This window comes from Mastomys coucha, unplaced genomic scaffold (genome assembly GCF_008632895.1).
Source record: "Mastomys coucha isolate ucsf_1 unplaced genomic scaffold, UCSF_Mcou_1 pScaffold6, whole genome shotgun sequence".
Taxonomy (NCBI): domain Eukaryota; kingdom Metazoa; phylum Chordata; class Mammalia; order Rodentia; family Muridae; genus Mastomys; species Mastomys coucha.
In genome coordinates this window covers 119,930,727-119,955,493 of record NW_022196912.1, presented here as the reverse complement: position 1 = coordinate 119,955,493, position 24,767 = coordinate 119,930,727, and the positions used below count along the sequence as shown (strand labels likewise).

The window sequence follows — 24,767 nt, the reverse complement described above, 5'->3', positions numbered from 1 at the left end:
AGAGGAGAGGAGAGGAGAGGAGAGGAGAGGAGAGGAGAGACAGGCTAAAGGACCAGCCTGAGCCTTTTCAGGAGAGCTGCCCACAGTTCCACCAGAGTCCCCTGCCCTTGTTTCTAAGAAAATCCCAATGTAGCTGAAATGAGGGAGGCTTACAGCTGCCTCTTCCCTGTACTCGGAATTAATTCCTTGAAATAGAAACAAGTCAGCGGTTCAGCAGGCTGTGCCCTCTCCCAGATGAATGTTCTGTGTGCAGAGATGTGACCCTCGCTGGAAATGGCACAGGGCATTCCTGGGTAGAGCTGACACAAAACCCCTGCCTACTGTGGTTAGTTTCTCACAAGGACGGAACGGCTTAGAAAGCCAATATTCAGCACTCAAGGATGCATGGTGAGGGGGATCATGTTGCTACCTTAACATCCAATTGACAGAAACTTTGCAAAGTATGTAGATATATCCAGGTACAAGGGCACATGTGTGCATGTGGTGGGTATGTGCATGCATGTGCACAGACTCACACACACATATGTGGTGGGGGCCGTGATTTTAAATTCCCCCACCCCGTACACCAATGTCACATTTTAATGTAATATCATGTCAAATGCATATTCATGAAATAGAATCTTGGCAGAGGCACAAGGAAAGTGGGATGAAGTGTGTTTGGCGGAGTGCGTCACGTTTCCAGGCCAGCGGATTTTTTGATTAAAGTCCCTTATCCGTTTTATCATGCATATCCACTCTCTGATTAAAGTGATCTGGGGCTGACACTCACAATGTCAGTATGCACTGAGACCCTTCACACAAAACATGGTTGGAATTTATATCCTTTAAAAAAAAAAAAAAAAAAAGGACCCCGTACACTCGACAACTTAGCTGAAATAGAGCCCTGTTCATTTAAATCTGAGTCTCCCTCAGATGCACCCAGCCACCCCATCCCTGGTTCAAAGAGGCTGAACCCAGAATATCTATCAGTGCACAGCTTCAGATGCTAAATTTTATTGCTTTTATTTTTAAGTTAAGTTCCTTTTTTCTGATTTGTTGGGCTTCATGGCAAACATTTCCATTTGGGAAAAATACCGGCAAACTTCTCCCCACCACACACACACACACACACACAGTGGAATAACGGTGGTGACACTCCCCCTGATGCTGCCTTCTACACACAGTGAAAGGCGACATGTCCTATCTTCATGATGCTTCCTGACACATGCTGTTCACAGAGGTGGCTCTCCCATCAACTGGATGAGGAAGAGCCAGGATAGCTGTCCACTCCATGGTGGCAGGGAGCAAGCACTCCCAGGGCCACAGGTTGGGTAGAGCTGGCAGTAAGTCCCCAGCCTTTTACCTGCACTGCCATCTCCTTCAGAACGGACACTAAGGGCAGCAGTCAGCTGCTGAGGCAACAGGTCATTCCTTGTGAGAACATACAGCAGCATGTGTGGAGAGCACGTGAAGAGGGAGAAGCCTGTAGCATGGGAAGGAGGGGGAGAGGGGAAGAAGGCTCGAAGGTCCCAGGTCACATCAGCATGGACTACCTGGGGGCCTGGGCAACTCCTAGCTTCCTTCCAAATCCCCAGGGCACTTCTGAAGAGTGGAGCATACCTGCCATGCAGGCCTATCAGGTGGATCACGTGAAAGGAGCCAGGACATGCGCTCCATACACTGCTGGACACTGAAGCTCACTTGCAGAACACTAGAGACAGTGTGGTCTCCAACTCAGGGCTACTCTCTGCCCTAGAGAGGCTGCTGTCCACCCACTATAACAAGAAATCTCACGGTTGTAGTAAATCATGGCCTACCCCAGGGACCCACACTTCTGACCCTCTGAGCAGTCTCTCGTCTGTAGGCCAGGTACCCTCCTATGCCCGCCCCTCCAGTGTCCCCTTCACAACCCAGGGAGGACATTTGTTTATTAGCATCCCTTTGAGACTGAAGAGCTAAGGCTGGGCTGCTCTGCCTTCAGACTCTCCAGAACTCTAGTGTGGGACAAGCCATAAAAGGGCCCCACAGCTCGGCTGAGTGAGTTTATCAATGCATTTATACATGAACACACTCCACGGGTGGAGCAGCCCTGTTGTTCCAGATCCTTCCATCACCCACACTACATTCTGGCTCACCCAGCCTCACAATGAGGCTCACAAGGCAGACTCAGTAAGTACAGTTTGAGGAGGAGCAAATGAGGCTCAAAGAAGGAAGACAACCTACACGCTATCCAAGGGCGAAGACAAGAACACAGGCACTTTGGGATGTCCATGAAAGGAGTTGGGTACCTCTGTCTCATGGAACATCCTGAAGATAGCTGGATCAGTAAGGTCCAGACCTGTGGATGCCACAGATAAACAAGTGTTTAAAGGCAAGATAAGAAAATCAGGTATATGGTAGAAAGAGAAAAAGAGATAGATGAGTGAATTCTACAAAGACTGGATGAATGGATGAATGAATAGATCCAGGCAGATAGGTAGACAGATGATAGATTATAGATGAATGATAGATGTTAGACTGGTTGATAGATTTATGATAGTAGATAGTAGCTGATATACAGGATGGTTAAATATACATAGATATATGTAAATAGATAAGAGATATGAGGGATGCATAGATGATGGATAGATAGATACATACATAGATAGATAGATAGATAGATAGATAGATAGATAGATAGATAGATAGATAGGCAGACAGACAAACAGGGAGACAGGGAGACATAAAGAGAGATAAATAGGGAGATATATGATAACATAGATGATACAGGATGGATAAACAATAGGTATGTAGATAGATGATAGGTAGATAGGAAGAGTGGATAATAAATAGATAATGATGTAGATAGATAGACAGATGCAGAGATAGATACAGAAATAGATATTGATGGGTATATAAAATTGTCACTGAATTGTCCACTTTTCAACTGACCAAAACTTAAAGATAAAATGCAAGAATTATCTATTCTTACTCTTGCTTCATAAAGGAAAAAAAATGTCTCCTGTTATTAACTGAGTCTCAAATAGTGTCAAGACAGCCCCTTCTTGTATGGCCCTTCAAGCTACTGAAGGAACCCTTTTGGCACCATACTTGTAGGGCAGCCACAGATCTGTCTCAGAGGACAAACAGCTCTTGACAATGGCATGTGGCCTCACCACTGCCTTGTTATCCTCTCTGGTACACTGACCTGTGGAAGGGCCCCTGGCTATCCTGTCCTGAAGGACATGGGCCCTGGTTAGAGCCACAGCTGGGCTTCTAGCACTTGACCCTTTGCTTGCCTGAAGCATGCCAGATCCTCCCCTCTGAACCCGGACAGTGGGAGGTAGGTCAGCTGTAAAGCCATTGCACTCCTAGTCTACATGCAAGTGGCTTTGGAGTGGTTATGTGCCCTTCTAAGGCCCTGGGATTTCTTATCCTGGTAGAAGGGGTAAAGGCTTCCTGATTGCACAGCCACAGGACAATGACCAGGGTGATCTGCTCTTACGCCAAGAATACCTGTGACAGTCTAGACTTCATTCCACATCCCTGCCCTGAAGAACCTTTGCCTACTGGATCCTGGCCTCAGAAGACCTACACTGAGCTCCAGAAGAACCAGGTGGGTTGCAATAGCTTAGAGACAGTAAAGCCCAGTCTACTCGATGATGAATGCTACATAGAGTAGGTGATGGGTGTGGAAAGACAGTCATCAGTGATGGCCCCACGGCTGCAGAGCCCTGAGTGTGCAATGTGGTAATCTTACAAGCTTTGGGGCCCTAGATAGATCCACCAGTGAGCCTCTGGGGGAAAGGGCTTTCCTCGTAGGGTTTTAGACTTGAGTGAGACCAGTTCTGAAAACTACTAGTGCACAGTAACTTAAGAGAGTCCTAGAGTGGGTAGCAGGCCCTGGACTTTAGAGTGCCAACCAGCTCTTTAGGAGTTGAAAAGAAGACGATACAATAGAGCAAGCACACTCACACAGTGGAGAGTACATAGAGCCAGGTGTGAATAGGGGCCATCAGACACTGGGCAGGGCTCTGGAATGGGAGTGCCATGGGCAGAAACCCAGAAAATGGTAGAAAGAGCCATAGGACATTAGTCTCTGCAGCAAACTGCTAGACACTCTAGAATGATTCTATCTTGTGAGCCATCCACCCACTTCTGAGACAATTTTTATTGTGAATCCTATTTACAAATGTGCAAACTATGACACGGAGAAATCAAACTCTAAAACTGCACAGCTAGGGAGAGTCACAGTGGGTCTGACATTCAAACCTGTCCTGTGAGACAGAAATAGGCAATGACTTGGAGATATTACACACACACACACACGCACACACACACACACTCATATATATATATATATATATATATATATATATATATATATATATATATATATATCCTTTAGGGTGGTGGTTCTCAACCTGTGGGTCACAACCCTTTGGTGGGGTGGTCAAATGATCTTTTCACATGGGTCACCTAAAAACATTGGAAAAGTCAGATAGCAACGTCCAATTCATAACAGTAGCAAAATTACAGTTATGACATAGAAATGAAAATAATTTTATGGTTGGGTGTCACCACAACATGAGGAGCTCTGTTAAAGGGTCACAGCATTAGGACAGCTGAGAGCCACTTTATTAGGGACCATTTCATACACGAGCGAAGAGTCGTGATGAATTTCCACTCTAACTTCCTCTCGGCTCCTAGCAACTTCAATAATGTCATAACAGCGAGAGGGGAGGAGGGGGGCTGAGGCAGGAGTTAGATAACCACACCGGCTGCTTTCACACCTTTTTTTTGACATTTGCACTGCTTAATTAAGGAGGCGACTGGCTGCCACAGCAGGTTTCTTGTTTGTTCTGCAGCAGCAGGAAGCCCAGGAGAAGGTCCTTAAAGGGCCCCCAAAGTGGTCACAAGGACTCAGAGAGGCGTTTGAGCCACCAAAATTAATGTAGGAAGCCAGCTCCCTTCAGCAGGCTGGGAGGCAAGCAGACAGAGCCCCCATCACAGGCCAGGGACAGCCTGCAGCCTGGTGTAGTGAGGAGAAAGCAGGCATTGAATCAGGCTCACCTGGGCATGGCGTCCTGTATCGTGGTGCTATGGAGGACTCTCCTGTACCCACCACTCCCCAGACACACTGCATGGGGAACAGTCTCACCTAACTGGGGGGACAGGGAGTCCCCGAGAGTATTTCTGGAAGCCTCTCCTCTATACTGCACTCTGTGCTCTCCGGGGCTGCTACACTAAGTGCCACAGACAATGAGATTTGAAATAAGCTGTTTCCTCTCACAGTTCTGGAAGTCCAAGGTTAGTCAAGGTGTCGGTAGGGTCCAGTCTCCTGTGGTTTGTCCATGACATCTCTCCCCTATGTCCAACCTCACACAGTCTACGTTCTGTCTCCTCTTACACGACACCAGCCATTGGATTGGGGCCATCCCAGTAATGATCTCACATACTTTGTGTGTGTGTGGTTGGGGGCGAGGGGTAGAAAACTTGAGTGCTGTTATTCACATGCCAGCCACCTTATTCTTTGAGACAGGGTCTCTTAGTGGCTTGGAGTCCACCAAGGCAAGGCTGAGCCCAGGGATCCTATTGCTACCTCCCGAGCACCAGGATTACAGGTGCATACCGCATGCCTGGGTTCGCATGGGAGCTGGAGTCAAACTTTACCCATTGAGCCATCACAGTCTCAGTTCCCACAGGCAGTCAGATCTGAGGTGTATGGTGGAAGGGGAGGGCATGGGCCAACCTGGAATGGGGAAGCTAGACAAATCCCCATTCCACCCAGAATCCCTTTAGGCTTGGCTCTCCCATGCCAGCTGACACTGACCTATGCTATACTGTCCTTTCACAGAGCAGTCATTGCAGAGAGTAAGTGGGGACCCACCAGACACCACAGGGACAAAACCAAGCCACTCTCTACCTTTGCCACTGATAGAGATGTGTGGCCTAATTTACTTTCATGGGTCACTTGTGACATCCATGATGGCACCTAACTCATCCAGGGCCATGAGGGACGAAGGTTTTAGACTCATGTTTTCCCCCCTTCTCACTCCGGCTCTGCTCGCTCAGGCCCTACTCCCTCCGGCCCAAAGACTTATTTATTTATTATATGTAAGTACACTGTAGCTCTCTTCAGACACCCCAGAAGAGGACTTCGGATCCCATTACAGAGGGTTGTGAGCCACCATGTGATTGCTGGGATTTGAACTCAGGACCTCCTGAAGAGCAGTCAGTGCTCTTAACCGCTGTGCCATCTCGCCAGCCCTAGACTTTTTTTTTTTTTTTTTTAATTGCGGAGACTGAAGCCCAAAGGCCAAGTTGGGTCTCCAGACTGAAGTGAGCATGGCTGTGCTGAGTTTTAGATATCTTAGCTCCAGCCCATACACTCAGGCATGGTCTTTATGAGGCTGGATGTCCTCGACCTGTCGAGTTTTCGGATTTGCTTGTCTCAGTTGGGTGGTGGTGGTGCACACTTTTAATCTCAGCACTTGGGAGGCAGAGGCAGGTGAACTTCTGTGAATTCGAGGCTAGCCTGGTCTACAGGGAGAGTTCCAGGACGGCCAGGGCTACATAGTGAGACTCTGTCTTGAAAAACCCAAAAGGAAAAATAAAACAAAAACAGATTTGATTGTCCCCAAAATAATGAGCTGATTCCTTACACTTCGACCTCTCAGACTTAACAGAGGTGTGGATGAGGATGGGAACAGAGACAGGTGGGAATGTGTCACCTATCCATTCTGCTCCGAGACCACACTAGACACAGATTTGGATTCGCGACAATTGGGAGGTGACGGTAGACCCATGGCAGGTCCTGTGTCCAGCGCTTCCCATTCGCTAACTTTTTAATGGGCACTGACCACTGATGACTTAAAAGCAGTGTCCCTGAAGTGGTGTCACAAGGACTGGATGAATCATTGTGAGTTTAGCCCTTAGAGCGTGGTCCAGTGCCCAGAGAGGCCTCAGAGAACGTTGCTGTGCATGATCCTCATGTCACCAACTCAGGGTCCATCCTCTCCTGGCAAAGGCTGCATCTACTGGTGCCGGAGCAAGCAATCTCATGGACAGCATGCCTCTTCATCCTACCCAGGATCCTAGCTGGAAATCAGCTCTGTGTGTGTGTGTGTGTGTGTGTGTGTGTGTGTGTGTGTGTGTGTGTGTGTGTGTGTAGCCAACAGCTCCGGACTCTTTAGAGCCCTACCTTGTGTGTTTAAAAGTAAAAGGAACCATTAAACGCTTCCTATTGTTGCTTTGGTGAGTCTGTTCAGAGGCAGCAGATGCAATTCAATCAAAATTAGAGACAAGAAAGCAATTTTCCCGAGCATTCAGCACCGGCAGCTTTTTGTTTGGCTTTGTTTTAGCAGAGGTGTTTCTCAGCCTCCTCCCAGAGGTGAGCCAAGGAGCCCGCAGCCCTGAGGCTCCCTTTGTCTAGATAAGCGTTATCCACTAACGCCGACACCGTGTGACTTAAGTTTACCTTGATTCTGCTTCAAGAATCATACTACAATAAGAGATCAATAGCTCACTACAACAATTTACCAAAGACCCGGCAGGGGGGAAGAGAAATTCAAATCGCATCGATTTTTCCCCCCATGTGCATGCGACAATAACAGTCCATGAGCAAGTACATTGGCAGCATAGTTCGTAAGCCGGGAGTGGGAAGTACCAGGTAGGAGAAGGAGCTCTTCCCGTGAGTGGGTCTGCCCGGGTCACAGCCCTGGAGAAGGAAAGCATGGAATGACATCTCAGGGGAAAGGCCCCTTCCCTCCACAGTGCAGGTGGCCAGAGGGAACCAGTCCTGTGGCATCTAGGCTCCTGGGCAAGGAGCAATAGTGTTGGGTCTTCAAAGCAGAGGCCCTAGCTCTCTCACCTTGGACCCTGGCACACAGTAAGGTGCTCTGGAGAGGCGAGGGAAAGAAGATATGATGAGAGAACAGAGAGAGGGAAGCGGAGACACAAAAAACGGGAAACTGCCCCAAGCTGAGCTCTGCCCCTGTAGGCTGAGGAGGTGGGAGCCACACTTTCAGTGTCTGGGGCAGCAACACCAGGGCTGTGAGAAGGTAGCAAGCAAACCGTTCAGATTCACTTCCAGGCATACAGTAGGTGCCCCCATAACAACAAGACGGATCTGGGACTATGTGTCACTCTTCGGGCCACAAACATCCCACAGGGGTCTCGATTAGGGAAGGTGTCTTTGGCCAGCCCTACTGCGCATGCTCATCAGGATGGCCCCACTCTGCAGAGGCGCAGCATTGAGGAGCAGAGGCACGAGCCTCACCCTCGCCTTCACCAGAGCTCCACATTCCTCCTTACCACTCTGAAATATGCTTTGGGAAAAAAAAAAATTAATGCGGGTGGAGGAGGGTGAAGGAAAGGAACGAAACGTAAGTGGGGGAATTATTGGAACTGGAGCGGGGTTTTAATGGCAGCGTCGGCATCCTGCAATTTCACACATTAAAACATATTTTTAAAGAAACGACTATGGTGTTGATTGTGTAAGGACGAAGCTTTCCACTCTTCAGACTATTAATAAGGGCTTCCCATAGAGAAGACAAATACATGCTTGATGCATTTTTAATCCTTTGCCAATACATTTGACTAAAGCTGTTTGCTGTTCCAATGACAGGATTTAACTTGCCCTTCTGTAGTCAACGTCCCTGATTATTAATGACATTTAGGGAACACGGCTATAAAGTTACATTGTGGTGGGATTGTAGCCGGTCCTCTGCATCCCGCAGAAAGGAACTCAGGCCTAGAGCAGGGAAAAGCCCTCTTCAAAAGAACCCCCAGTGCTGTCAATCAGGAGCAAAAGGGCATGCCCCAGCCCTGAGGCTGTGCTGTCCCCAAGTCCTCCCCACCCTCTCTGTGCTTGCAGCCTGGTTCAGTATGGCTTTCCTCCTAGTCGTAACCTTGACCACCATTTCCCTGAGAACCGCTCCTCACCGGGGCTTGATAGGATCTTGGCAATATTAAACCAAATTCACGAAGGGTATTTAGATTTCTCAGTATCCCCCGCATTCAAATGCCAATAATAAAATCTTCCAGGAAGAAGAGGCGGCAGGAACGTGGATGACTTTGAAACAGGGATCAAGGGATCAAGAGCCAGCTCTCGGATCTTAATAGGATACAATCCAAGAGAAAAATCCTTACCTGGGCACAGATGATCATTTTGTGCTTTTTTTTTTTTTAAGAATTATTATTATTTTAAGAAACAAATTAATGCCTAGGTTAAAATGAAATTACATATGCGGGTGCCCTCCGGGCTGTCTTTATTCACCCAGTTCCTAGAATGTTAATAAGAGCCGTAACCAGTGAGAAGGGAAGACGGGCAAAACCCACCACGGGGAGGGACGTGGACATGAAGGAACACTTGACTTTGGTTTAAATGACTTCCACTCCAGGGCTGTGAGGATCTGATGTGCAGGTGACAGCCCAAAAGAAGGGGGAAAGAGGTTTGGGCTCACAGTCTCCAGTCCAGAACCCCTCTTCCATCCAGGAAGAATCATCCTACCACAGCCTCTCTATATTAGACACTCAGCCCCATCCCTGTTGTTATGAGAAGCAGGCTCCCCTGCACATCACACGAAATCAATACCGCATCTTACTAAGTTAGCGTTAATTTTACACCTTTCAGCCTCTAGGTAGGAATTATCACTGCAAAAAAAGAGAGAGACTGCAAATCACTCCCATACACACTGGCCATCAGGTTGGGAAAACCCTATCACTGTTTTTAAAACGGGGTGGCAATTATGAAAACAGAGAGGGGGTACTGAGATTTTAATAGCCACTACTAGGAAGACGCATAAAAGCAGGGATCCAATTCAAGCAAGAGAGTCCCTGTGTTCACACTGCTTGTCAGTCTTGGGGTGTACTGTCTAGGGGCCAGCTCACGGGCATGGCAGTCCAGAAATATAAAGTCCAGATTTAATTCTGATACAGAGAAATACAATTTCAAAACCGGACGTCTTATCATTGGCGTGTCCCACCGGAGAACTCATTTCCCTAGCAAAAGGCTGTCAGCCCCATTATGTCGGACACGGAAGCAATTTACCACTACAGCTAAACAGCGCTACCAGGGCTGTGGGAACGTAAGCATTTGAAGTTATCGCTATGAGAAAAAAAAATAGCATTTCAAATGTCAGTGGAATGGAAAGGAATAATTGAAAAGTATCAATCAGAGAAGCAAAGGGCTCCCAAGGCCGGCCGCAGCCCTGACCCAGCTTAGCGCCTATGCTTTTCTGTCCCATGCTCTCCTCCCTGCTCACCTTACAGCCAACCCCTCCCCACAGCCTCCTTCTGACCTGAGCTCCTTCCTCATTCAAGTTCAATTTCAACCCTGGAAAAGCCAGGAAGGTCTGCCTGGTCCTTGCTCCGTCGCCGGAAAGGTGATGGGATGGTCTCTCCTTCTGGTACCCTGAATCTCCGTTGGCCTGAGGTCTGTCTCCTCATGAATGATCAAGAGAGCAATGCTAACCCAGTTCTTCCTTGTAGTTACTGACAGTGCCATCATGGCACTTAGGGATAAAGGTCACAGAGCTGTGTTTCTATCTGGGACATCCCACCAATGCATCCTGGCCCATCCTGACATGGCAATGTCCCTCTCAGGTTCTTCCTAAGTGACAGAGAGAGTCGTAGGAGGGTGAATTTGCTATTATTTCTATTCTGTCCTAGAGAGGGCAACAAAAGACCGAAGAAATCGGTCCCGTCCAAGACCAGCTTGAGTTACGAGAGTGTGAGGGGCTCAGGCAGATGTGTCACATACCAGCCCATGCCAGCACAGATTATGACTCACAAAAGCTGCATTCCTGGAGTCTCCTGCACAACTTGCAGGCAGCTCTGGCTAAGAGTCTCCTCTGTACCCGCAGTCGATGCCCCTCACAACCTGGAAGGATGACACGAGTTTCTTAAAAGTTTTCAGAGCCTCATGGACTCCCGCTGAGGACCATTTCAACCCAAAGGAAACTCTTCGACTCAGAATCCTTCCAGGTAGAGAGCAGAGAACAGTATCCACTTTGCAAGGTGGACAGGAATGACCTGACTGGGGCCCTGGCTGGCTGGGGATCAGGGCAGCCATCCATGAGTTAGCTTCCCTCTTCCTATGGTGCAGAAGGTCTTAGATGATGGCACACACTGCAAACAGTTTTCTCCTGTCTCTTCTTGCTTCTGACTTCCATGCTCCTCTCAGCTCGGCTCTTTTCTCTGAGAATATTCTCCCTGTAGGCCTTCACAGGGCTGGCTGCTCAGGTCCAGTAGCAGCTAACCCACCCTCTTAAGATTGCTCTCATTAGAACGTCTTTGCTATGGGGTTTCTCTTTGACATTACTGTCTTCCCCTGAACACTCAGCCCCAGCAGGTCAAGCTTTTTGTCTTATTCCCTAACTCAATCCTTTCTGCTGAGATCAGGTACCAAAAAAAAAGCAGGTCCAGTGCCCCTCTTATCCACAGGGAATATCTTTCCCCATACTTAACTAACACCCTACTTCAATTCTAACAAAAAGTAGCTTAAGGAAGAACAGGTTTATTTGGCTCATAGTTTGAGGCTAAGGTACATCACTTAAGGGGAAGCCAAGGCAGAAACTTGAAACAGCTATTCACATTCCTAATTGAGAACAGAAAGAAATGCATGAATGCATGAATGAATGAATGCTCATTCAAACTCAGCCTCCTTTCTATATTCCAGGACCCAAGCCTAGGGAATGATACCACCCAGCAGGGGCTCGGTCTTCTCAAGACAATCCCCCAAAGATATGCCTAACTTCATCTAGACAATCTCTCCTTTCCCAAGGGATTCTGGACTGAGACAAGTTGGCAGTTAAAACTCTCATACACAGCTATGGTAGAGTTTGCTCATGGTGTCCCAGAGGTGGGACCAGCATGGGGAAGATGACCATGCTCCCTGAAGCTCTTTCCTCTTCCTGAAAAGCCTGACCCACCGGGCCCTGGTGAGACTACGACATCAGAGGACTCCTGTCTAGAGCCATAGGTTCTAAGGTTGAATCTATGTGATGTGCTGGCTGTCCACACACAAGCCTGGCTCATGGTCAACCACAGCAGCCACCTTTCTTAGGGCCCCACCTTCCTTACCACTGCTCCTCTCACTTCCCCATGCAGCCTCTGACTGAGCCATAAATGGGCAGTTCTCTGACTCCTCCCTTTTCCTTCCCAGGTATGCCTGGGTTCCCGGGACCCTGGTATCAGCATCATCTCCCTCTGCAGAATGTTCCCCATTCTCTCATTCTCTCAAATCTTAGAATTAATAGGACTTTTCTGGGGTCCTCCTCTGTGCTTATAGGCTCCAAGCTGGCTCTGCCTCTGAGGTGAACCCACTCTGAGAATCATCGAGAAGATGCTGGTCCCAAGGCGCGGTCACATGAACGGCCAGCATCCTGCCTCCCACACCAGTGCCAGCAGGTGAGCCGACTGGGGCTCAGAGTTGTTCTTAGCTCCATTCCCTGTGGGGATGCTCAGCAAAATGAGATTTAAAAGTTAACCACTACTGACTCCTGTGTTTCTCCAGTTCAGAAATAACACAGCTCCATGTTCTAAGATTTTTGAAATTCAGATGTATCTTAGAATCGATGTGAATATTTAACACAGAAATGTTTCTCTGTTCTAGAAAAATCTGTTGTTCTGTCTGATAGTGGCTGGCACTTCAGAGATGAGGAAACACAAGTACACAGACTCAATGACCCTTGTCATCACTCCTGACACTCCACTCCTGGTACTCTACAAACGTTCAGAGATTGTCTCCAGGGAGAGTCAGAGGCTCCTGCTGGGTGCTGGTTGTCCTCTCATGTGTGTGTGTGTGTGTGTGTGCATGTGTGAGTATATGTGAGTGTGTGTGTGTGTGTGTGTGTGTGTTACTCAGTCCCTTCTGTTTTAACATCATCTTGTCTTTCATCTTTTCCCTGCCTTGCCCTTCCTTATTTGACCAGTGACTCCTCCATCATCCTGGCTGACCTCCACTGGCTCCCTTGGGTCTTCTTATGCCCTGGTAGCAAAGCCCCAGTCTGTAGCTTGGATACATCTGAAGCAGAGTAACACTGCTGGGTGCTGTGCCAGCCAACGCAATAAGCAGGGGTGTCTATTGAGGGCTCTGCTCTGCATCTGTCAGTGCCTAGCATGCCACCCAAAGGTCTCAGTTAAATGTCCCTGAAGAGGAAATCTGTCAAGCACTCTCTGTCCACGCTCTCCACCTCTTGACCAACAAAAAGAAATTCCACTCCCTCCTCACTCGGCGCTGAGGGGGGAGGTCACTCCCAAGCCCCTTGCTCAGTTGACTTGCAGGATCCAGTGGTCATCTCAGCTCCAACATCCAGGCCAACCCAACTTGTAAGGGGTACAGTTTGGGTTAGGAAGAGGGTGAGTGGAGCAGGCCATTTACCCAACCTGCATCTCATTGCTATAAAACAAGGGCCTTAGCGTTTACCATGAACCACAGTTGCTCGGAAAATGAAAATGTCTCTATGAGGGTCAAATACAGTGCCTTCAACCTCTCTGGCCAAGGGATGACAACTCTCAGAGGCACTCTAAGCTTCACAGACTAGCTTCTCTGTGTTCAGAGCAATCGTCTAAGGGGTACGATCCCCATTCTAGAACCCAGTAGGCTGAGCCTATGGAACCCAGTAGGCTGAGCCTATGGGACACTCTGTGTCTTAGCTTGCTCTCTGTTGCTGTAATAGAGCGCCATGACCAAAAGCAGCTTGGGGAGGAAAGGGTTTATTTGGCGCATGTGTCCTGATCGATCACAGGCCCTCCATGAAGAGAAGAAGTGAGGTCAGGAACTCAACACAGACCTGAAGCAGAGACTGTGGAGGAGCGCTGCTTATTGGCTGGCTTATCTCGGCTCACTTGGGTATTTGGTTGGTTGGTTGCTTTCATACAACCCAGGTCCACCTGCCCATGGGTGGCACTACCTACAGTGGGCTGGCTCCTTCCATCATTAATGAAGAAAACGGGCCATGGGGAGTTTAACAGGGTCCTAGGGCAGGGGAGAGAGAGACCGACAGAGACAAGAGGCATTAAGAATGAGAGCAAGACAGTTGTCTGATCAAGCTCCAAAAACTTTACTTCAGGGATGGCAAGATAAGCACAAGCAGGAAAAAGCTTCAAGGGAGGGGGGAGATCCTGTGACAAGGGAGGGGAAAGAACCTGTGACAAGGGAGAGGGAAAGAGCCCGCAGTAGGGGAGGGCTGATGGCACTCTTCAGTTCCTGGAACCAAGGGTCACAATGTCCTCCGTACCCACAAATATTCTGTTAGACTACACATGTTCTCTCAGAGCTGTAAATGAAAGCTAGTAATTTTTCACTAGGCCATGGTTAAGGCCATGGCTCCCAGTAGTTAGTTAGTTTGTTTGTTTGTTTGGTTGGTTGGTTGGTTTTATACAACCCAGGTCCACCTGCCCATGGTGGCACCACCCTCAGTGAGCTGGCCCCTTCCATCATTAATAAGGAAAATGGGCCACAGCCTTGCCCTCAGGCCAATCTGATGGAGGCATTATCTCAACTAAGGTCCCCTCTTCCTGCATTTGTGTCAAGTTGACCAAAAAAAACCTAACCAGCTCACTCTGGAACCTTCTCAAAAAATATCAGGAAAGGAGAATCTGAACCCAAGGACATGTAGATCCAGAGCCTACCTACTGAACCAGTAACACACACACCACTCTCCCTGGGTCCTGCTGCGTCACACTGGACATGGAACAGGCTCCCTATCGCCACAAACAAGATTCATGCCCCGTGAGTCCTGAGGAGATGGAAACACTGTGACTCCTGCCAGCCTCGCTCATAGCAGGCTCTTGGGAAGTAGTTGTTGTGTGAATGACTGATCTGCTCGAGGAACACTTCCTCAAGTCTCTTTATTAGAGACAACTGTGACAATCTATCGCCATTGGAGTTGGAGTTTTGCGAAGAATTTCAGCAAGCCAGGGGCATCCTCTGAATGTGCAAATCCAAGTCTGCCTGGCCAGCTGCTGGCTCCTTCTGATTCCTCCAGGCCAGTGAGGCTCCCTTCCTTCCTTACATTAGCCCGCTCAACATATTACATACAGAATGCTAGAGACCGGGAAAGAAACAGCGTTCTGCTTGGGAGAGCTGAAGTCCTGGCTTGTGCTTTGGAAAGCGGTTCTTGGACATCCCTCGATTCTGAATCTTAACGTATGTTTGCTGCATGTCTGACTGAATCTCCCTAAACATCTCCCTGCAAAATTAATATGTTAATTTAGCGACACTTCAGAAAAAGAAGAAGAAGAAGAAGGAGGAGGAAGAGGAGGAGGAAGCGAGGCAGGGAGACAGATCGCTGGATGGAGAGCTTACCAGGTGCAAGAAGTGAGTCCTGGTTCCTGGCTGGAGCAGATGCAAGCCCAGCTCACCTTCGGTGAGATGGGAGCAGAAACAGGACTGTTCCCCAAAGCTCCTAGGCCAGCTAGCTGGGCATATAAAGAGGCAAACAAGAGTTCCTGGCTCAAACAAGGTGTCAGGCAAGGAGCCACACCTAATGTCATCCTGTGACCCTTACATGCTATGGCCAGCATGTGACCATACACATAAAAGAATAAAAGGGGAGAGACAGGGGTGGGGGGATGCTGAATGTCCCTCTTTCTCCCAAAGGAAATTGTTTGCATAACCCAGCTGGTAACTGGGCAATCTCCTTTACCATCACGGTGTCACTGATGTGTGAAAAAGCTCAAAAAGCAAATAAAGGTTGGTTGGGATGAAACAGTTTTTTCCTTTTTGTTGTTATTGTTTTGTTTTGTTGGTCAGTTGGTTTTTGTTGTTTTGGTTTGGTTTTGGTTTTGATCTCACAACATTAAGATTGCACATTTCCTAAGACACCCTGCATCTGCTGTACTGCCCAGGGATGTGATTTAGCTTTTCTTTATGCCCCCACCACACCCTCCTTCTCATCCTCATCCTCGTCCTCCTCTTCTTCTCCCTTCCCCCTCTTCTTCTTCTTCTCCCTCTCCTTCTCCTCCTCTTCTTCCTCCTCTTATACCTCCTCTTCATCCTCCTCCTTCTCCTCTTCTTCATCCTCCTTTTCTTCCTCCTCTCCCTCCTCCTCCTCCTTCTGTGCCACAGGTGGAATCAGGCCCTCACACACACCAGGAGTATAAGAACAGCACCACTGAGCTACATCCCCAGACCTCAAACTCCTTTTCTATAACTGCAGGAACCATCATGGATCCCAGTGTGGACCAGAGAGGAGGGTGAGATGCCCTCAACCTCAATCACAACTATTATGATCATTTGCGCCACAATAGACACCATTAACAGAGTTAGCGCTAGAAACTGAGGCCACAGAGGCCAAGTCCCAGACTGCCTTCCCATTCACTCGTTTGTACTGGGGCTCCCAATAAGATCCCTGACTTGCATTTGGCTATAAAGAAATCAATCCTTAAAAGAAGCACCAAAAACCAAACCTTGAAGTTTCAATGAGACTAAGAATGGAGCCTATGTGAAGAGCACGTGGATTCTAGAGCAGAGGTCACCAGAACACCTGCTCTGTAACGCGAATGTTGTAGGTTGTGCAGGGCCATAGATCTCAGCTCTACTGAGAAGCCGTAGGTGACCACAGCAGATACTGACTGCATAGCCATGCACTGCCACAGACCCTGAACTTTGAATCCCATGTGATGTTTGTGTCTTTTGAGCTTTGTTGTTGTTGTTGTTGTTGTTGTTTTGTTCACCATTCAAAAATGTAAAAATGGGGGCCAGAAACATGGCTCAGTGGTTAAGAGCACTGTTCTTCCAGAGGTCCTGAATTCAATTCCCAGCAACCACATGGTGGCTCACATCCATCTGTAACGGGGTCCGATGCCCTCTTCTGGTATGTCTGAAGGCAGCTACGGTGTACTCATATAATAAAACAAATACATAAAATCTTGTGTAAAAGTGTAAAAACAGGGCGGGAAATGTAGCTCAGTGGTAGACTGCTTGCCTAAGATGTGCAAGGTCCTAATCCTGTCTCCAAGGTTGCATAAAAAGAAGAAGAAGGAGGAGTGATTATTAAATAAATAAATCAACAAATAAATGAAGACTTTGTTTTAAAGATCCTTACACAATTATGGGTTGTGAGAAGCAGGCAACAGGCCAGCAAGGCTCATCTTAGACAAGACTTTAGACAACTTGAGATTTAGTCCCACATCAGCCATAACTGACAGGAAGGCTTCAGCCCAGGGTTCGCTGTCCTGCCTTTACAAGGCCCAAGACAGGGACGAAAGATCCCCAGGGCCACAGGGAATCCCACTGAAGACTGTCCCTTGGGCCTCCCAATGCCTGGTGCCTGCTTCAAACACTTTGTTCTAACAAGATAGTGGCATAGGCCTGTGAGCTCATCTGCTCCAAAGACAAGATGGGGGACTCTGTACAGGTGCTCCTCCAAGTCCAGACAGGGTTCAGATCCTGCGGCACTAGAGGTACAGGCAGCTGTGGGCTACCAGGTGTGGGTGCTGGGAACTGAACCTGGGTCCTTTTCTAGAGCAGTACAGGCTCTTAAACACTGAGTCATCTCTCCAGCCTGACTCTTAGGAGATTTTTAAAAAGGCATTGATATTAGAACTTTATCACGAAAAGTCAACTTTTCTCCAGGTTTTTAGATTCCAAAGGAAGTGATGGATGGAGGGGAGGTAAGGTGTAGGAACACGAGGCTTTACTGCACAGAGGACGGTAAATCCAAAAGCATTCAAGGTCTTTGGGCCCAAAAGCCCGCTGTGTCCTGCTCACTGCTTCCAATAAAGCAAACCAGGCTTCCCTTCAGAGGAAACTAAAACAGCCAGGTTAATATAGCGACGACGGGTGGGGTGGGAGGGGGGGGAGCAAACAGACAGGCCGGGACACAACGGCATCCAGCCTCCAAACCACATGTAAAGTTGGAGCTAAAATGTCATATGCATATGTAATTTATATGCAAAGCGCTCCTATCACAGGGCCCCTGGCTGCCAAGGCTCCTCCATACCACGGAAATTCTGCAATTGCATCTTGTCAGTCACCTAGGGAGGGTAAAGTCTACGAGGAGAGCACAGAGACTCTCTTAAGGCCGGGGGTATTAAATTCTCCTCGCACGCACGTCACTTTCCCGGGAGCTCAGCAGGTTTCAGCAGGAAGACCTATTTCTGCTCCTGTGCGGGCTCTGTCCCTGGCAGAGTGACTGCAACAGACTGTACACGGCTCTGCCAAGAATCTGAGGCTCTGATGATATGAGCCAACCTCAGACTAATAATTTTATATCTCAATATAAGCAAAAAAGAGTTCCATAAAAATAGACCACTTTTAACAGGCTGGTATACTGTGCTGAGAGGGCTGGAGAACGAGGGTGCCGTGTCGAACATCTTTTCCCCTCTCTGTGGAACCTAACTATAGCAGCTTCCATATGGCTATTTGTCTGATCGCTGAACTTGGAGAGAGAATGCTGAATGCGTTGTGTCTTTAAGCTCCATGCCTGGGCTCCTCTGGAGGTGAAGTACCTACTCGTGTGTATAACACACTTCCCTCCTCTCAGTTCCCAGGAGACAGAAAACAAACAAGCCCAAGGCTCACACTCCCGGTGTTCCTCACCACACTAACACCAGACCGTGAATACGCACTTATTAATGAGAAAAAAAAACTGACGCCAGGGATGACAGGTGTGGTGAACGGCCCTGGGACTGTAAAAGATCTGTTCTGCAACGTCCAGCGCAGTGTTTGGCCTACCATGGTCTCAAAGACAGCTACAGGGCCCCAGGTGTGCCTCCTCAGCACGTTTCTCTACTGAGTTTCCTTGGGCTTCCGTGCAAGAGTTCACCACCCTCCTGCCACCGCCTAAAATGATGCCCAGGCACCGTCTCCTACAGAAATACAAGAGCTCTTGTGTTTGCAGGATGGGAAAGAGGAGTGTGCTTCAACATCTAGAGGGAAATCAGCCGGATGGGGCAGCAGGAAGGCCTTGAAGGATGGTGTGACATCTTTTGCAAAGTTGTGAATTACTCCAGAAGTCCCCAGGGATGCAGAAGCAGCGAGACCCTTACAGTAAGGGACCAGATAAGGGAGATGGGTTCTGATACTTTCTGGGCTAGCAAGCCCGCACACTGAAGGGTATGCCAGTGACCTGGAAGCCCCTCAGAGTTAATACTACTTAAGCTGGAATACTGCTGGTCAAGCCCATAACCTGGGAACTCAAGCAGAGACAACATGGCTGTCTTCAGGCAGGTTTTCCACAGCTGCTTCTGAGAACCCTGCCTGTGGCCCAGGAGGCCTTCTGGCTGGTCTGTGACAACCCACTCTGAGTAGCCTTCTTTCCATATATATGAAACGGCTCCACACTGGACCCCCTGTACTTCTAACTGAGTAGCCGCCCCCGCCAAACGTGATGCTCAAACCATCACCTGTCACAGAGAGAAACTAAACTAGGCATAGCCAGGAGAACAGACCTACAGGAGTGGGGTCAGGGTGTGGGGACCTTGCTCCTCCAGAAGGAAGCAGGAAGGCATAACTAACACAGTAAGGCCAACCTGAGTGGTCCTGTGGAGGGAAGATGGTGTCCCTTCCTGAGTGTCGTGCTCAGGATTTGAGTGTGTGTGAGCCAAGGAGGAAGAGGAGTTCCTCTGTCCTGGGTGAGGAGTCAGGGAGGGAAAGAAACTAAGATCACTCATGAGTCTTGGAAAAGCTCTCAGCTCCCAAATCTTTCTGAAAACACAGGTTTGTCCATTAAGAGCACTCCTTAAATATTTGCATAAAGCAAAAGCATATTCTGTGGTGGGTCAGCACGAGACTGGCAACACAAGGCCCTGGGCGTCATAGGCAGATGAGGAGACAGACAGGAGAAAGTGAACTCCATTCACCTTAGGGGTGGAAAAGAAGCCTGGAGATAGACTCAGTCAGTAGAGTCCTTGGCTTTCAAGTCCAGGGGAAGCAGAAACAGAGGATCCCTGGGGCTCTTGCCAGCCAGTCACAAATATGGTCAATTCCAGAGCTCCGAGAGACTCTGCCTCAAGAAGCCAGGTAAAGGGACACCTGAGCAACAGTGAAGGCTGACCTCTGGTCTACACACACACACACACACACACACACACACAGCACTCCAAACATACCACACACACATCAAACACACACTATACATGCATACACACACAGAGAGAGCACTCTAAACATACCGCACACACACATCAAACACACCACACACATGCACACATACATACACAGCACTCCAAACACACCACACACACATCAAACATACCACACACATGCACACACACACACAGACACCACACCACACCAAAAACACACACCACACTAAACACACACACCACACCAAACACACACACATATATATATACATACACAGATACATACATCACATACATACATACTCATACACACATTCACACATACATATACCACATACTCATACCACATACATACACACAAACCACACACACACATAATAAACACACACAAACACACTATCCACCCATATACACATACCACATACACACACCACACACATACATATATACATACACATACCACTCATGTATGCATACATACATACATATGTTCATAACATACACACCACACTATACACACACATTCTCACACATGTATACATACATACACATACCACACACTACTCGCACCACACACACACACACACACACACAAACCAATCAATCAATATCCAATGGTCATATGTTCTCCTTCTCTCCAACTTCTGGATGTTGTGGTTCACATTTCAAAAATGTGCTTTTGTAAATGGGATTTTGAATATTTTCCCCCTGAGACTTCAAAATAAGATCAGTCCCTCTGAAAATGTCTTACATAATGTATGCATTCTCTTTTGGGTGGTTTCTCGTCTACCTCTGACAAGTAGCTGGGAGGATGGAGCAGGCCCATCGTGAGCACCCACCCTGGCTCCCACTTCACTCAGCAGCTGGGACTTTCCACATCCTCAGACGGAAATAATTACAGCGAAGTCTGCTCTCCCTGTCTCTCAGACTTACCAAGAGCCAAACTTAACAATGTAAGAGCTAAAGAAATACAAGCCAGGCTCTGCACAGACTGTCAATTGTCCTATAAATGATACGTATGAACTCAAGGCTCTAGCCTTGGCTTCTCCAATGAAGAAAGCAGACACCCAGCCAGGCATCCCAGGCACACAGAAGGACCAACACCAAAGCTTTCCCTTCCGCTTCCCCTGTGTAGGTGAGGCCTGAAGAGAAACCTGGGTGCTGCCACACTTCCACAGAGCCCACTCCCCTACCCCTGGTCAATCTGAGGGCTAGAGGCTCTGAGCTGTGTCTTGGCCACTCGCCGACTCATTATGTACTTAATCACCCTATGTGCACAGGGCCGGTGCTGGAGAGCAAGCAAAATGGACACCTCGATTCTGAGTTAGACTTTCCCGTAGCACTATTGAAACTCTGCCTGTTCTGTTCTCACCGCATTGATCGGTAATTTTCATTTTCTAATTTCAAATGAAGCCTCCCGCCACAGCCAGAGTGGCCAGCTCCTGGATGGAACTTCAAAGCTCGACTCAGCTTCATTGCTTAGCATTGTGCTGTTACCATCGGTCTTAAGTGGTAATTCCACTTTTCCAATTAGATTGTGGGAACGAAGCAGATAAATGGACTCTTATCCCCCAAGCCATAATCTCAACCTAGCCATCAAGATGGGACGATGAACGGCCAGACACTCCCCATCACTGTGCTGCAGGGCTGGAGCCCTCCCCTCCCCACCCCTGCCAAGCGAGCGAGCCATGCTCGGGAGAGTTGACTGGAGGATGCATGCTGACGTTCAGAGGGTCGGCATCCACCATAGCAAAGGCCTGGCTCTTCTCCAGGATAATATGAAAGGCGGGCTCCATCCTTGTACAAGGAACAGCTGGATTTAGAAGGGAAAGCGGGGTGCTGAGGAGATATCTCAGTCAGTCAGTAGAGTGCCCATGAGGATGCAGATGTGAGGACCTAAGTTCAATCCCATCCTAGGGCTGAAGAGGCAGAACCTGTACTACTTAGTGACAGCCTTAGTGAGACACTTAGTGGGACACCCTCTCTCACAAAAAAAAGTCTCAAACCCTGGGACAAACGGCAGGGGTGCCAACTTAACAGACAGCACCTGAGGGATGGCAGCTGATGGCATACTCTAGCCTACACAGACACGGACAGATAGACAGACAGACAGACACACACACACACACACACACACACACACCTACATGCATACACATGCACACATACACAGGGAGCCATCAAGATGGCACGGTGGGTAAAGACACTTGCCACCCTGAATTCAGTCCCCTGAACCCACACAGTGGAAGGAGAGCCTCAACTCCTCCAAGTTAAGCTCTGACCTCCAAAAGTGTGCACACAGATCCAATAAATAAACAAATAAATTTTTAAAATTAAAGTAAAGGAGGGGAGAAGTGTCTCTCGGTGGCAGGGAGGGGACCAACGGGTGCCACTTGCAGGTCACCGTGGCTTCCCATCCACACAGAGCCAACAATCCACGTGGACAATCACTGGCCATGTTGAGACACCTCGGAACCTGACCTGTGTGTCGGAAGAGGTGTGGCAGCCACCAGCAGTCTCTCCTTCCCATCCATGCTGCATCCCTTGGCCGGCACAGCAGATCTTACGGGAAGTCAAAGTCTGTTTCCTCCACACTGCCTGGGAAACAGGAAACAGGAGAGCTTATCATGTAGCAGGTCCCTTCTGTCGGTTCACTTTTCCTGACTTTGGTTACCACAAGCCATGGAAATTTTTGTATAATTGTAATGGTTGGAATATTTGAAATAGATAATTAAAAAATTCAGGAAGTTTTTTTTTTTTTTAGATTTATTGACTTAATTTATGTATACGATTACACTATTGCTGACTTCAGACACACCAGAAGAGGGCACCGGATCCCATTACAGATGGTTGTGAGCCACCATGTGATTGCTGGGAATTGAACTCAGGCCCTCTGGAAGATAGCCGGTGCTCTTAGCCGCTGAGCCATCTTTGCAGCCTCCTCTAAATTAAGCTTAGTCATTGGTGGGTATACATAAGAAAAACTAAGGCACACGTAAAGCCCAGATCTCCCCATTGACCCAGGCTCTGTGGGTCCTGGCACATAGCCCATGTAGTTTGGGATGGGGGCATCCTTCTTCCAGAGGCATGAATTTGGCAAAAGTTGAGAATACGAAGCAGTGGGTCAGCAAGGAACCCAGGGAAAGGGGACCAGAAGAGGGCAGGCACCACCTCTGCTGCTCATAGGCACTTACTGCTGCTCCCAAGCAGCAACACCAGGGTTGTGCCCTGAGGGCCATGGGGCCCCCCCTCCCCCCGCAGATTCCCATCTCTGCACCAGCTGCTGTGCCAAACAGTGGGGAGAACCTCAATAAGAGAAGGGAGCTAATGCTCTTTACTGCCAAGAGCCAATGGCTCTGAGAGAGAAAGCATCAGTCTGATAGGATGGCCACACCCACTCAGCTAAGTACAGCTAAGAAGAGCAGCCATGCAGCTGGACAGACACACCCCCTCCCCAGGGCTCACTGGGCCCAGGAGCTGATCACATCGGCTTTTGTTCTGCTCTGAGGATGCCAAAACTGGCAGAGGAGGGCTGCACAGGAACATCCCAAGGCCAGCAGGTGCCCCAGGGGCAGGAAGCCGCGCACACAGTTTCAGGATGGATGAGTGTAGCTCCCTTGAGTCCCGAGGCCACACTCAAGCTTGCTAGATAGTCGCTGGGCTGGCTTTTCTCAAGTGTGAACTCCAGCAGCAGGAGGGGAAGGTGGCTTCCCAGCCCCAACTCCAGAGAGCCACAGCTGATCTCTCAGGCAGCTTTCCAACTCCTCAGACAGACCAGGGTCAGACTGCTGGCAATGAACTCCCACCTCACAGATCACATGTGTGTGCAAGTGCACATGCACGTATGTGTACATGCCGGTGGAGGTCTCTCCATCTTATTTTTTTTTTTTCTTGTCTGTCAGTATTTGCTTGCATGTATGGATATGCGCCACATACATGCCTGGTGCCCAAGAGACCCGAAAGGGGCTTCAGATCTTCTGGAACAGGAGTTACGGGTGATCATGAGTCACCATGAGGGAGGGGTTGGGAAGCAAACCTGGATCCTCCGCAAGAGCAGCAAATGCTCTTAACCATGGAGCCATCTCTCCACGCTCCACCTTTGGTACTGAGGCAACTCACCAATACTGCCCCTGTATGTTCCTGCCTCTGCCTTGCCAGCACCGAAATTAGAGACACTCACCACTGGGCCTGGATTTTACGTCGGTGTTGGGTCCTCATGTGTGCCCAGCACTCTACTTACCAAGCCATATCTGTAATCCCGCTGGTCTTGAGCTTAAGTGTCCCTAGAAGGCTTGGTCTCTAGCTGATGACACTCCTAGAGGCAGGTGTAATCTTTAAGAGATGGGGCCTGAGGGAAGGAAGGTGCTCCTGGAGTGCCCGTGAAGGCGATAGTGAGCCCTTGGCTTCTCCTCTTCTCTTTGCTTCCTGACCAGCCATGAGGTAAGCAGCTTTCCTCTGCCTCATGCTACTACTGTGATGTAACACCTCACCACAGACCTGCAAGCAGCGAGGTTTGGCATCCAGCCCCTGTGAAGGCAGGAATGAATGCAAACCTTTCCTGCTTTCACTTGCTCTTTCCTCTGGCTTTATTTCAGAGTGACAGAATGCTAAAGGACGTGACAAGTGCACAAAGGGAACTGGGTGACAAGTAACATTGTACCTCTTGTCCCCTAACCTAAGCACAGAGGGACTGGGGACGGTCCAAACCCAATGCTTAAGCTCTCTGGATTCAAACAAGAAACTTGAAGATGAAACTGGGTAATAGGTAA

The 24,767-nt window shown here is 48.6% G+C and overlaps 1 long non-coding RNA gene across 1 annotated transcript in view; it reads right to left on the bottom strand.

Moving 5' to 3' along the window:
* LOC116080373 overlaps nucleotides 1–24,403 on the bottom strand; it is a 28,563-nt gene extending 4,160 nt beyond the window's left edge. The window contains exons 1-2 of the long non-coding RNA XR_004114423.1: nucleotides 24,239–24,403; nucleotides 22,480–22,596 (exon numbers count right to left, since the gene is read on the bottom strand). This is a non-coding gene — a long non-coding RNA (uncharacterized LOC116080373). The remainder of the gene's footprint in view (nucleotides 1–22,479; nucleotides 22,597–24,238) is intronic.
* Nucleotides 24,404–24,767: the final 364 nt, after the last annotated feature.